The sequence below is a fragment of the Oncorhynchus mykiss genome, chromosome 21 (assembly GCF_013265735.2).
Source record: "Oncorhynchus mykiss isolate Arlee chromosome 21, USDA_OmykA_1.1, whole genome shotgun sequence".
NCBI classification, from domain to species: Eukaryota; Metazoa; Chordata; class Actinopteri; order Salmoniformes; family Salmonidae; genus Oncorhynchus; species Oncorhynchus mykiss.
The window spans coordinates 49810751-49823971 of record NC_048585.1 but is presented as its reverse complement, the minus strand read 5'-3'; the positions used below and the strand labels follow the sequence as shown (position 1 = coordinate 49823971).

Below are 13221 nucleotides of genomic sequence, written 5' to 3'. Positions count from 1 at the left end.
AAAAGATGACTTGATGTACAACATTGTGCAACATCTTCTTACTGGTGTGGGTGTTTAATGGAGGATATCCTCTATGTTTTACCTGATTCACAGTTACCTATTGTGTTAGGCCGTTTGACCATATCCCCCTATGGGCCCCAAAGTGCCAACAGTCATTATTTGGATAATATGTGTGCAATGCTTGATAGTGTGTGTGTGATGTTAAAACAGAGAGGTCTATTTTCTGGGTGAACTGAACATTGATTGCTTAGTAACTAACCGGTCCTCTCAAGAAGATGCTTCTAATTGTGACTAATGTAATAACATGACCCAAGTTATCACTCAACCAACTAGAGTGTATACCAATAGTGTTGGATCTGTGACATCTACTTGTATTTATCATATCTTCACTAATGCTGCGGAGCTTTGCTCCAAAGCAATATCAGTTCCCATTGGCTGTAGTGATCACAACATTGTGGCAATAACAAGGAAAGCCAAAGTGTCAAAGGTTGGGCCTAAAGTAATTGAAAGGGATCATACAAAATGCTTTCTCAGGACTCTTTTGTTGATGAATTCTTTTTTTTAATATATTGATCTGATGTGTATGAGGAAGTGAATCCAGATGCAGTACTGGAAGTATTTGTAAAATGATTCATGCTAATTGTTGACACGCATGCACCTGTTAAGACATTTACTGTGAGAACTGTTAGAGCACCCTGTATTGATGATGAATTGAAAAATGATATTGTTAAAAGAAATTATGCAAATAAGTCAGGCTGCTCAGCTGATTGGTTGGCATGCTGTAAATTAAGAAATCGAGAAGTTGACGGGTCATTCATAACCCAACCTTCCAATATCACCAATAATTTCAATGACTATTCTACTAGTAAAGTGGACAAACTCAGAAATGGCCACATTGAACAGTGAACCATCATATTTTTTAAAATAAAATATCTAATAATGAAAGAGAAGTGTTGCTGTTTTGAATTTGATCAAGTTAGTGTGGGGAAACTATTGTTATCCATCAATAATGAATGATAAGCCACCAGGTATAGACAACCATGATGGGAAACTATTGAGAATGGTAGCAGATTGTATTGCCACCCCTATTTGCTATATCTTTAACCAAAACCTAAAGGAGTGTGTGTGTCCACAGGCGTGGAAGGAAGCTAAAGTAAGTCCACTGCCTAAAAACGCTATTTTCAAAAGAACTAGTTAACTACTGACTTTGAGCATGCATAGAGAAGTGAGAAGGGCACTCAACTTGTACCGCACTTATTCAGAGGATAGATGATTGGTTAAAAGAAATGGATAATAAGATGATAGTTGAGCTGTATTGTCAGATTTCAGTGCAGCCTTTGATGTTATTGATCATACATTGTCACTTGCTATGGCTTTACATCACCTGCCATCACATGGTTGGAGAGTCATTTATCCAATAGAACCCAGAGAGTGTTCTTCAATGGAAGCTTCTCTAACATCGGATACTGTATGTACAGTGCGGTGACCCAAACGGCAATTGCCTTGGGCCGTTACTCTTCTCTATTTTTACAACTGATTTCCCACTGGTTTTACACAAAGTTAGAATGACTATGTATGCAGATGATTCCACACTCTACATGTCAGCACCTAAAGCCAGTGAGCTCATGACGTTAGGAGTTACAGTCAGTATCAGAATATGTGATTCATAATAAACTGGTCTTAAATACATCTAAAACTGAAAGCATTGTATTTGGTTCAAAACATTCTGTAAGACCTAAACCTCAATTAGAGTTGTGCAGAAAGTGTGTGACCATTGAACAAGTTGAGGAAGCTAAACTCCTGGGTAGAACATTGGATGGTCAATTGTCATGGTCAAGTCGTATTGACAAAGTTGTTGTGAAGATGGGGAGTGGTATGTCTGTAAATAAAAATCAACTATACTAGTTGTAAAGGCTCTGGTCTTGTCACATGTTGATTACTGTCCAGTAATATGGTCAAGTGCAGCAAAGAAAGACCTAGCAAAGCTGCAGCTGGCTCAAAACAGAGCATTACATCTTGCCCTGAACTGCAGATACAGAACTAACATCAACAACATGCACGGCAGTCTTTCCTGGTTGAGGGTTGATGAGAGATTAACTGATTCTCCTAGTTTTTATGAGAAATAGTACTGTGATGAAAATTCCAGATTGTCTGCATAACCAAATAAAATTCATCTCAGACACCCATATCTCACAAGAGATACCACTAGGGGTCTCTTCACAGTCCCCAAGTCCAAAACAAATTCACGACAACACACAGTTTTATACAGAGCCATGATCGCGTGGAACTCCCTTTCATCTCCACTTCCTCAAGCAAACAGCAAAATTATCTTTAAGAAAACAGATTATTTTTTAGTTGTTTGTATTGTTTTTGTTGTTGTATTGTTTGTGTATCGTTGCATTTTAAATGTGTTTCACTGACCTTGTCTATCAGTGTATGTGTTTTGTTACTCGTTGTGTTTTTTTTGTGGACCCCAGGAAGAGTAGCTGATGCTTCTGCAAAAGTTAATGGGGATCAAAATAATCAAATAAAACAAATGGATCAGGGATTTTAGTATTATGCAAGTCATTTGGGATGAACAAATTACACACTTTGATGATTTGTTAGATTATGGAATCTCTGATAGAGATCAGCACAGTTCTTCCAATGGCAAACTATGCAACACTCATTACTGAAACATGCAGTCTCATCTCCGGAACTTTTTCGTTATTACCGTAACGCACCAATATTTAGGAAATATTAGGAAAAATAAAACGTATATTTTAGAATTTTTGGCTAATCTGATAGTAAGACTATTTTTAGTCTGTATCCAAATATGTGTACATTAAAACAACATGTATACACAAGTGATTATGACAACAACAAAAAATATTCCAAATAGGTTGTGTTACAGTGATTAGATTACAAAATAGATTTTAATAATTGAGTTAAAAATATTTAACATTTCAGTGTTATGTTTAACTCATGCCTTTTAATTACGGGAGAAATGTTTAAAAATCTATGCGAAGTTGAATTGTTTCTAACTTTTTTGGACTTTAATTTTTGCATTGCTAGTTGTGAAAATGTAGGTAAAATGCATAATATATGATCAAAAAACACAACAATTATGAAATAGATCAGTACAGATCCTATTCTCAGTGATCGAAGAGGACATTTTGTGAAAAATAACACCAGAGAATTTTTTGGTCATGCCATTTTTGTGAGAATGACCTTCATATGCATAACAACGCAGGTAATTTTCTCATAGAAGTGAAAATTCTACTTGTTCTGGACCATTTATTTTTAGGTTGCAGGGAGGTTCGGATAACTTTTTTACTCTGGATCCTTTCAAGTTTTCCTGGGAGGTTTTATTAACGCTCTGAGAAAGGAAATTGAGGTTTTTCAATAACTTCCTTAACTTTTACTGTTTCAATAAGACTTTTAGTAACACTGCTAGCTTTTCTGAACTCCAAGCACAGATAGGAGACATGGAAATGCATTTCCTTAGGCATTACTCATGCAAACACATTTCTAACGATTCTGATTGGTCCCAGAACCCGATGGGTTGGGCTAGAGACAAAACACACATGGGTCAAGCAGCGTCTTGAAAATGTGTCTTTGATACTCTGCTTGGTTAGAGACGATTAAATCACTGACTTTGTTTTGAACAACACCCCTCATTTTGACGTCACCACAAATGACTTCAATGATGGCAGTCTCAGACAGAAGTAGGTAGTGAACATAGGGCAGAGATATGATTCACTTTGAGTCATCAGGCAATGGAATTAGTGCACTTCGCCACCAGGATGAAGCTAGCATGCCATGTTTTTTTAAGCATACAAAGCTGTTCATTTTAGTCTATTCAAACAGACCCCATTTCAAAGGAAACAAGCACTCATTAAGAGCAGATGTGGCCAATTAGTGGGTGTGGCTAACACATCTGAACACAATTAAGGTAGAGGATACAGAGTTTTGTTGATGCTGAGAATGGAATGTATATGTTTTTAAATATAATTATTGAAATGTTCTCTGAACGCAACTAAAGTTTTTTACAGAAAGTTTTCCTAACGTTCTAGGAACAATTTGAGAACCTGACTTTAAAAAGAACCATGAGGAATCTGTAGGAAATCTTATGCTGAAGTATTGAAATTCCCACAGAAGAAAATTGTTTCTTAATGTTCTCTGAACTATTTAAGAGCATTCCCAGTGTCAAACCAGTTGGAGAACGTTCCTAGGACATTACCTAAATGTAAATTCAATGTAACCATGTTTGAACTTTTAGGAAATGTTCTGTTACAGTAATGAAATACCAAGAAAATAATGTCATGTTCCCTAAATGTGCAGAGAATGTTCCAAAGCCAAGCAACTATCCGCACCATTCCCATAACATTGTGGGAAGGTTGTATGCAAAATAACCACAGGACCACCAAGCTTTAAGAAACATATAGTTCTCAGAACATTATGTGCTAGCTGGGTTTTGTTCACCCAAACTCATCAACAGTGTGAGCCATTAGTTTTATGGTCTGTCTTTGAAGCATCAGTTGTATGTAAACTTCTGCCCAAAAAGCAATCTATCAAACATCTTTCCTCACATAGCACTCCACACACTCATCCCCCAAGTACACAATCACACCTAGAATCTATCCTAAGGGAACTTCTAACCTAACACTTGAAAAAAGGGGGCCAGGTATTTCTAGCCAAAGGACTTTATGCCTGGAAAACTATTTTAATTATTTTCCTCACTCTGATGCAGATGAGGGCATTGGATTCCAGCTGAATCACTCGCAGCGGCGCCCCCTGGCAGCTCCAAGTGCTGCTCTCGCCTAGAGTTGGATGGTGGCCATTTTGTTATCAAAAGCTATGGGTAAGATTTCCTGCTCCCCTCTGTCTCTTTCCCTCCACTGGCTCCCAGAATCGCCCCACTCTCCAAAGAGGGGAGAATCTGTTTACCTAAAACACGATAACCAAATGAAGGAGAAAGGAAAGTGGCTGGTTTGGTTGTGAATAAACATGAGTATTGGAGACAGAGAGAAGATTATATGCTGCTGATTGTCAAGCAGACAAGAAGGTAGCAGGTAGCCTAGTGGTTAAGAGCGTTGTAACCGAAAGGCTGTTGTGTTCGAATCCCAGAGTTGACTAGGTGAATAAGCTGTTGTGTTCGAATCCTAGAGTTGACTAGGTGAATAAGCTGTTGTGTTCGAATCCCAGAGTTGACTAGGTGAATAAGCTGTTGTGTTCGAATCCCAGAGTTGACTAGGTGAATAAGCTGTTGTGTTCGAATCCCAGAGTTGACTAGGTGAATAAGCTGTTGTGTTCGAATCCCAGAGTTGACTAGGTGAATAAGCTGTTGTGTTCGAATCCCAGAGTTGACTAGGTGAATAAGCTGTTGTGTTCGAATCCCAGAGTTGACTAGGTGAATAAGCTGTTGTGTTCGAATCCCAGAGTTGACTAGGTGAATAAGCTGTTGTGTTCGAATCCCAGAGTTGACTAGGTGAATACGCTGTTGTGTTCGAATCCCAGAGTTGACTAGGTGAATAAGCTGTTGTGTTCGAATCCCAGAGTTGACTAGGTGAATAAGCTGTTGATGTGTCCTTGAGAAAAGCACTTGACCCAAATTTCTCTTGTAAGGCACTATGGTTAAGAGTGTCTGCAAAAATGTAAGGTCTATTTCTTTTGGTTGCCATCCACCAGTGGTGGTTCAGTTAATAATTAACAGACTGGCGGATGGATACAGATCTAGTTCTGATGAACGATGGCTCAAGGCTTCTTAACACCTCTTTCTATGCTCAGCGATGAACTTCAGAGATATCGTCATTAAATGGCCATTATCAGATCTACGCATATCTTCACTCTGACTACCGGGAGAGCTTAAGTGTCTTTGATGAGATCAGCTTTTTGGGGGGAGCTCACCGTTCCTATCGCCCGTACGTAGAGCCAAAAAAGCGTAATTATGTTCCGTCCCATATGTGACTTATTATTAATGGTGATTCATATAATACACTTCCTTTGCCAATTTTCTAAATTAAAAAAATACCATGTTGATATTTTTTACACCCTGCGCCCCCTCAGCTACCATCTCCCTCATCCCCCAGCCTCCCTGATATCACCATGGCAACTTCCAATCAGTTAGGGATTGGCAGAGCCTGCCAGCTCGTGTGCTTGGCGCGCGCCTTGGAGCGGCGCAGGTGGAGCGCATATTGAGCAGTGCCCCCCCCCCCCCGAAAAACCTTTTCCGCCTGGATGTGCCAGCAGTGCCCATTTTTTAATCCCACCAATACCTTTGTGATCTCCTGATGGAGACAGGGTGCCGCAATCACAGAGACAGGGCCTAGCTGCTGCATGCTGGGATGGCTGCCAGGACCCGCTTCAGTATGCCAAGATGGATGCCTGTAATTTTCACTGATGTTTTTTAATGTTCTTGGATTCATGGATAGATGTAGATATGGATGTTTCTCCACTGCCGTTTTTGTTTTCTGCCGGCTATCTTAGTTCTTATAGTCCCTACCTAGTGCAACACATTCAAAGATTTGATTCATGGTTGTTTGAAAGCATTACGCCCCTGCTAGCATAGTTCCTATCGTATCTAATGGTGTCTTTTCAAAGGGGCCAAAGTGACCTATCAGGGAGTACTGTCAAAAGGTAACAAAGTCCAAATGGGTCCACCATGCCTAGTTATCCTTCTGTAGTTATGCATATGCACACTATATCATCTTAATACATTTCACCACAGCTCTTTATAGAGAGAAAGATGCATGCGTGGGCATACATTGAGGGCTTCATAATGTCTTCATACTGGTGCGACTTCCCATGGTTTGGGAAGGTAATGTTATGGAAATCACAACCACGTGCAGCAAATAAATCAATCATCCAAGGGACCTCGTATCTGTCACTGCACATTGAAGCAGTCAGTTCTGTGTAGGTTCATTAAGTAGCCACAATAGTCAATGGTAGAAGACCTGGCACCCATCCTGAATCCTGGCTATGTTTAAGCCTCCTCCAGACCTGCCGGCCAGTGGCTTTGGTTAGCTTCGTTAGCTGGTAAATACATCAGCGTTGGCGCCAAATTCTGTGGTGTGTGTGTGTCAAGTAATGCTACATTTAATTTCTGGATATCCTTAAAAGCTAAATGTTTTTTTGCACTTACCAAAATTTCACAACTCACTTAATTGAATGTGTTATGAAGTCCTTTAGTAGGTACCCTTCAAGTAAAGTGTAACCACTGCAGGGATTTTTGTTTTTTTTACACGAGGCCCCATGTGAATACTTGCATCATTCCTGTCTTCTAGCAAACACTGTCCAGAAGGATCATAGACAGAGGGGGTCTCCACGACAACGATAACAACTGTATCTCATTACCCTCCATTCTGAGGCCATAGAGGCAGTGGCAACCATAAACACACACACACACACACACACACACACACACACACACACACACACACACACACACACACACACACACACACACACACACACACACATACTGATAATAGGCTGCTCGCTAACAAAAGGCACGGGACCGTCTCACTCTTTCGTACTTGAACTCAAGCCAACGCCTCCTATTCATGTTGCCATGTTGGACGGCAGATGTCTTGGCGAGCCTGTGGACATTGCCAGATCTATACAGCCCACGAAGGCATTATAATGATGGTCAGAGGTCCTATCTACTGGGATCCACAGTATATTTCAATAAGTCTATTAAAATAAGGAGATGTGTGGTGAGGCCTGCATTATAAAAGGCCTACCTTGGAACAAACTAACGCACAGTGGAGAGAGATGAAAACAGCTGCACACTGATAAAACAGGTCACATCATGGCTGTGTAGATATATGTGACCGGCTGGGCTTGACTCCGGTCTCCTGGGACTGTGTTAGCCCGCTGAGCTAAAAACCTAGGCGTTTGCTTGGTGAGCTAACGCAAGTCTTCAGGTCTCAGGCAAGGTTACTGATTACGTGAGCGTGGTTCACCAAACCAGCTCTGTTATACTTCAACCCCCTTTGACCTGGTGCTTCACTCACAGTATCATACAGTTAACAGGATTTCATGGTCTAAGGTTTATGTTTAAAAAAAAATGTCATTCAGACAGGATTTGCTTGACAGCTGGCATAAGGGCATGTACGATAAAATTGCAAAGATGAGGTAAATAAACTGTGCTGCTTCTTGCTGTGCAGCATGAGGTGCTACTCACACTTCAATTTCACGCATTGAATGAAATGAAGTCACACCGTACAAGATGAAAGTTGATAATAAATCAGACACGTACAGTTCCTGGTGAAAGTCTACACACCCCTTGCACAATGTCCATTTTTTTCTGCCTTACAATTAAATTTAAAAAATTCTATTAGATTTTTTCCCTTCAGATCTACACAACCTACTTCAAAATGAAAGAAAATGACTGAACATTCTCCAAATGAATAATACAACAAAATGTCTGATTGCGTATAACTTTACACCCCAGAGTTAACACTTGGAGGAAGCACATTTGGCAGCCATTACAGCTTTGAATAATTTTGAATAAGATTTGACCAACTTGGCAGATCAAGGGGTATAACATTTATTGGAATGACTGGAATTCTGATAGACTTTGGTTTTTAATGTAAAGATATAATTTAATCAGTTATGTGTAGTAGAAAGCGATGGGTTAGAAGAAGCCTACATAACCAACCTATAAAGTCAAATTTAACATCCATATATGGCCAGCTATGTAAACTGTAACATGGATTTATCTTGTAATAGATGTTGTTCAATTGGTAACATACATTTTGGTCTTGTTCCTCTTAAGGGGAAAAAAATCTAAATGTAACAGAATGTATTCAAATTCCGTTACTGAGTTTGGGTAAACCAAAAGTTACGTTACTGATTACAATTTTTGGACAGGTAGCTAGTAACTGTAATGGATTACATTTAGAAAGTAACCTACCCAACCCTGGTTACAGCCTTAATCTAAAATTGATAACATTTTTAAAAATTGTCATCAATCTACACACAATACCCCATAATGACAAAGCGAAAACAGGTTTTTAGAAATGTTTGCAATTATATATAAAAAACAGAAATACCTTAATTACGTAAGTATTCAGACCCTTTGCTACGAGACTCAAAATTGAGCTCAAGTGCATCCTGTTTCCATTGATCGTCCTCCATTGATCATGTTTCTATAACTTGATGTGAGTCCACCTGTGGTAAATTCAATTGATTGGACATGATTTGGAAAGGCACACACCTGTCTATATATGGTCCCACAGTTGACAGTGTATGTCAGAGCAAAAATGCCAAGCCATGAGGTCAAAGGAATTGTGTCAAGGCACAGATCTGGGGAAGGGTTACAAAACATTTCTGCAGCATTGACGCTCCCTAACAACACAGTGGCTTCCATCATTCTTAAATGGAAGAAGTTTTGAACCACCAAGACTCTTCCTAGAGCAATCGGGGGAGAAGGGTCTTGGTCAAGGAGGTGACCAAGAACCCGATGGTCACTCTGACAGGCCTCCAAAGTTCCTCTGTGGAGATGGAAGAACCTTCCAGAAGGACAACCATCTCTGCAGCGCTCTGCAACAGGCCTTTATGGTAGAGTGGCCAGACAGAGTCCACTACTCAGTAAAAAGAACATTGCAGCCTGCTTGGAGTTTGCCAAAAGGCATCTAAAGGACTCTCAGACCATGAAAAACAAGATTCTTTGGTCTGATGAAACTAAGATTGAACACTTTGGCCTGATTTCCAAGCGTCAAGTCTGAAGGAAACCTGACATCATCCCTACGGTGAAGCATAGTGGTGGCAGCATCATGCTGTGGGGATGTTTTTTAGCGGCAGGGGCTCGCAGACTAGTTAGGATCGAGGGAAAGATGAACAGAGCAAAGTACAGAGATCCTTGAGGAAATCCTGCTCCAGAGAGCTCAGAACCTCAGACTGGGGTGAAGGTTCACCTTCCAACAGGACAATGACAGTAAGCACACAGTCAAGACAATGCAGTAGTGGCTTTGGTACAAGTCTCAGAATGTCCTTTAGTGGCCCAGCCAGAGCCCGGACTTGAACCCGATCGAACATCTCTGGAGAGACCTGAAAATAGCTGTGCAGGGACGCTCCCCACCCAACCGAATACACACCTGTATTCAGGGAGAAATTCCCTGAATACAGGTGTGTCAAGCTTGTAGTGTCATACCCAATAAGATGCAAGGCTGTAATCGCTGCCAAATGTGCTTCAACAAAGTACTGAGTAAAGGGTCTGAATACTTATGTAAATAAGGTATTTCTGTTTTTTATTTTCAATACATTTGTAAAGAATTTAAAAAAAAATGTTTTTGCTTTGTCATTATGGGGTATTGTGTGTAGATTGATGAGGGGGAAATAATATTTAATCGATTTTAGAATATGGCTGTCACGTAATAAAATGTGGAAAGTCAAGGGGCCTGAATACTTTCTGAATGCACTGTTTGTTGACAGAAGACTTGTGCAAGGTTGGTAGAATCTTATTAAAAATTATTCACAGCTGTAATGGCCACCAAGTATCAATTTCGGGGTGTGAAGACACAAGCAATCAATACATCCTCTTTTTTTGTTTAGTTTTTTTGTGAAACATTTTCTATTATTTAAAAAATGTGGAGCAGGTTGTGTAGATCGATAGGAAAACATTTCTTCTTTAGGTTTCATTTTAAGGCAGCAAAATGTGATGACTGTGCAAGGGCTGTGTAGACTTTCACCAGCGACTGTATGTCCACGTTTGGAGAGCTCAGTGGGTATGTTGCTGTGTTTCATCAGGTCTCATAACATATGTTAGGAACTCAGGAGGCTGGTGGGGAGGGGAGCGTTAGGACACTGTTGTGTTTTCTGATTCCCAGAACACATATTGGGAATCTTAACTACCCCCACCCCACCCCATCCACACACACATACACATCTCTGTGTGTGTGTACACACGTGCACGTGACGTGTGTGCACTCATATGTTTGTATGCATAAACTCATGCAGGGGAGTCCGATCCCTAAGCAATCCCAGTTGCCCTTTCCCTATGTAAACCCGTACTTATTGATATCCAGTAGAAGTACAGTGCCTTGCGAAAGTATTCGGCCCCCTTGAACTTTGCGACCTTTTGCCACATTTCAGGCTTCAAACTTTAAGATATAAAACTGTATTTTTTTGTGAAGAATCAACAACAAGTGGGACACAGTTTGCTGCACTGAAAGTAAAGGGGCTGAATAATTTTGCACGCCCAATTTTTCCGTTTTTGATTTGTTAAAAAAGTTTGAAATATCCAATAAATGTTGTTCCACTTCATGATTGTGTCCCACTTGTTGTTGATTCTTCACAAAAAAATACAGTTTTATATCTTTATGTTTGAAGCCTGAAATGTGGCAAAAGGTCGCAAAGTTCAAGGGGGCCGAATACTTTCTCACGGCACTGTAGGAGAAACCACATAGTTGTTGAGAACAAGCCCCCCCCCCCCTTTTTATTTGACTGATCGAAATAGATAATATTCCTGACAGCATTATATTTGAATGTTTTGGCTTATTTATTATAATCACAAATCATATGTCTCTCTCCTCTCTTACTTCCTATCTTTCTCTCCTCCTCCTCGCTCCTCCAACTCAGCTGGGCAGATGACTCCTTAATTATCGGAGAATCAAAGTGGACAGAGCCGCCGCTGAGATTCAAAAGCATGGCAAGTAGTGGCCTGCCATTCATCTGGCCCCAGTGCAACACAAACCAGATGGACACGGCCCGTCACCAAGTAACATCTCCAGAAAGCCGCGTCCCCCTGCCAGTCCTCCCACCCCAGAGTCAGAGGAAGATGAAAGGTACGGCCATGGGGAGACCGGTTGTGCCAAACAGCGCCAGATCTGATCTGATGAACAACTGTACAGGGAAGGAATCAAAGTGGCTGGAGGCGCTTGGTGTTTTAGTTGAACAGAAGCTGTTGGAAGATCGACTGCAGTAGGCTGTAAGAGGAGAGAGGCTGGGGAATTGCAGTGGATATTACTACTGTAGCTAAATAGACCAAAAATAAGAAGTTATCAATTCCATCACTATAGTGTGTTGATTAGCTGGGTCTTATATAGTCATATAATAGGTCATATACTGTATTTCATTCTTATTAATACTAGGCCTATTTTGTTAATCGTTTTTAATGACCTTTTGTTGAATGTATATCACTAATATGTACATAAAGTGTGTTCATGAACTATATACTGTGTGCATATATGTGCATTATACTGTATGTCTGTGAGTAAAGGTAAGATGGAGGCACTTAGGATATTGAGATCCATTTGTGTTAGAGGAACATGCCAGCTCCTTCTTACTTGGATTTTACATTTGGTACGACTTCCTCCTGGAGAAGCTGTGGGACTCTGATACTCTAATCGCAGCACGCCAGCGTTTGCTCAATGTCACCTACCAGTGAGCTGCAACCAGGCGCCCATTGCGCCCATCCGGCCGCTTGCACCACAACGGCACTCTGTGTGTTGGTTTTGGCCTGCCGTTGCTAGGCTACAGTCGGAGGAATCAAATTCAGGTGGCTTCCACAGCTGTGCTGTAACGTTGCGCACCACGGGCCATCTGTGGCCGTGCTCCCAGCATGCACCTGGACACGATAGGTCAGGAAGAGATGGCCCACCAAGCCAACGTTCCTTGTGGTATCGTCAGAGACAGTAACAATTACTTTAAAGCTACCATCTGGGATTTCTTTTTCAGCAAAATGCCCCCACCGATTGTTTTGTTATGCATCTGAGCTGAGGGATCTTTATATGTTTTATAAAATTGTTAAGTGTTGATATTTCAAGATTTGAACTCACAAGTTTTTTGTTGAAATTCAGCATTGAGTTGTAAAGAACAATATTTTTTAAATATATGAATTGCAGTCATTTAAAACAAATTATCTATGAAATGGCTGTGCAGAAACATGTTCTGGGCGGTGGGAATTGAGATCTCTGAAGTTCTGCAATCTTAAAACACGTACACACACCCAAACACCCCTCTGTGTGAACGCTCATCTCAAAGAGGAAATTATTGAGATAATTCTGACTGTTCCTTGAGATCGTGCCTAAAGGCACGTTAGCCCTCAATATGCAGGAGCGCTTCTCACAGTCATAAGTTTTCTCTCATTTGTTGTGAATAGATCAGCCACCAACAAAGGCATCGTTAGAAGGGGGTTAGGCCCCACTAGGCTTCTGCTAATTATGAATGGGGTCCCGGTAATAATTCAAGGGCCCTTGGTGCAGCTGGACGTGGAAGAGAAGCTCACAAATCCAG

The 13221-nt window shown here is 40.7% G+C and overlaps 1 long non-coding RNA gene across 1 annotated transcript; it reads left to right on the top strand.

Moving 5' to 3' along the window:
* Positions 1-4607: 4607 nt before the first annotated feature.
* Positions 4608-12157, top strand: LOC118942791. Its single transcript, XR_005038442.1, has 2 exons — positions 4608-4843; positions 11566-12157. It is a non-coding gene; the product is annotated as an uncharacterized LOC118942791 (long non-coding RNA).
* Positions 12158-13221: the final 1064 nt, after the last annotated feature.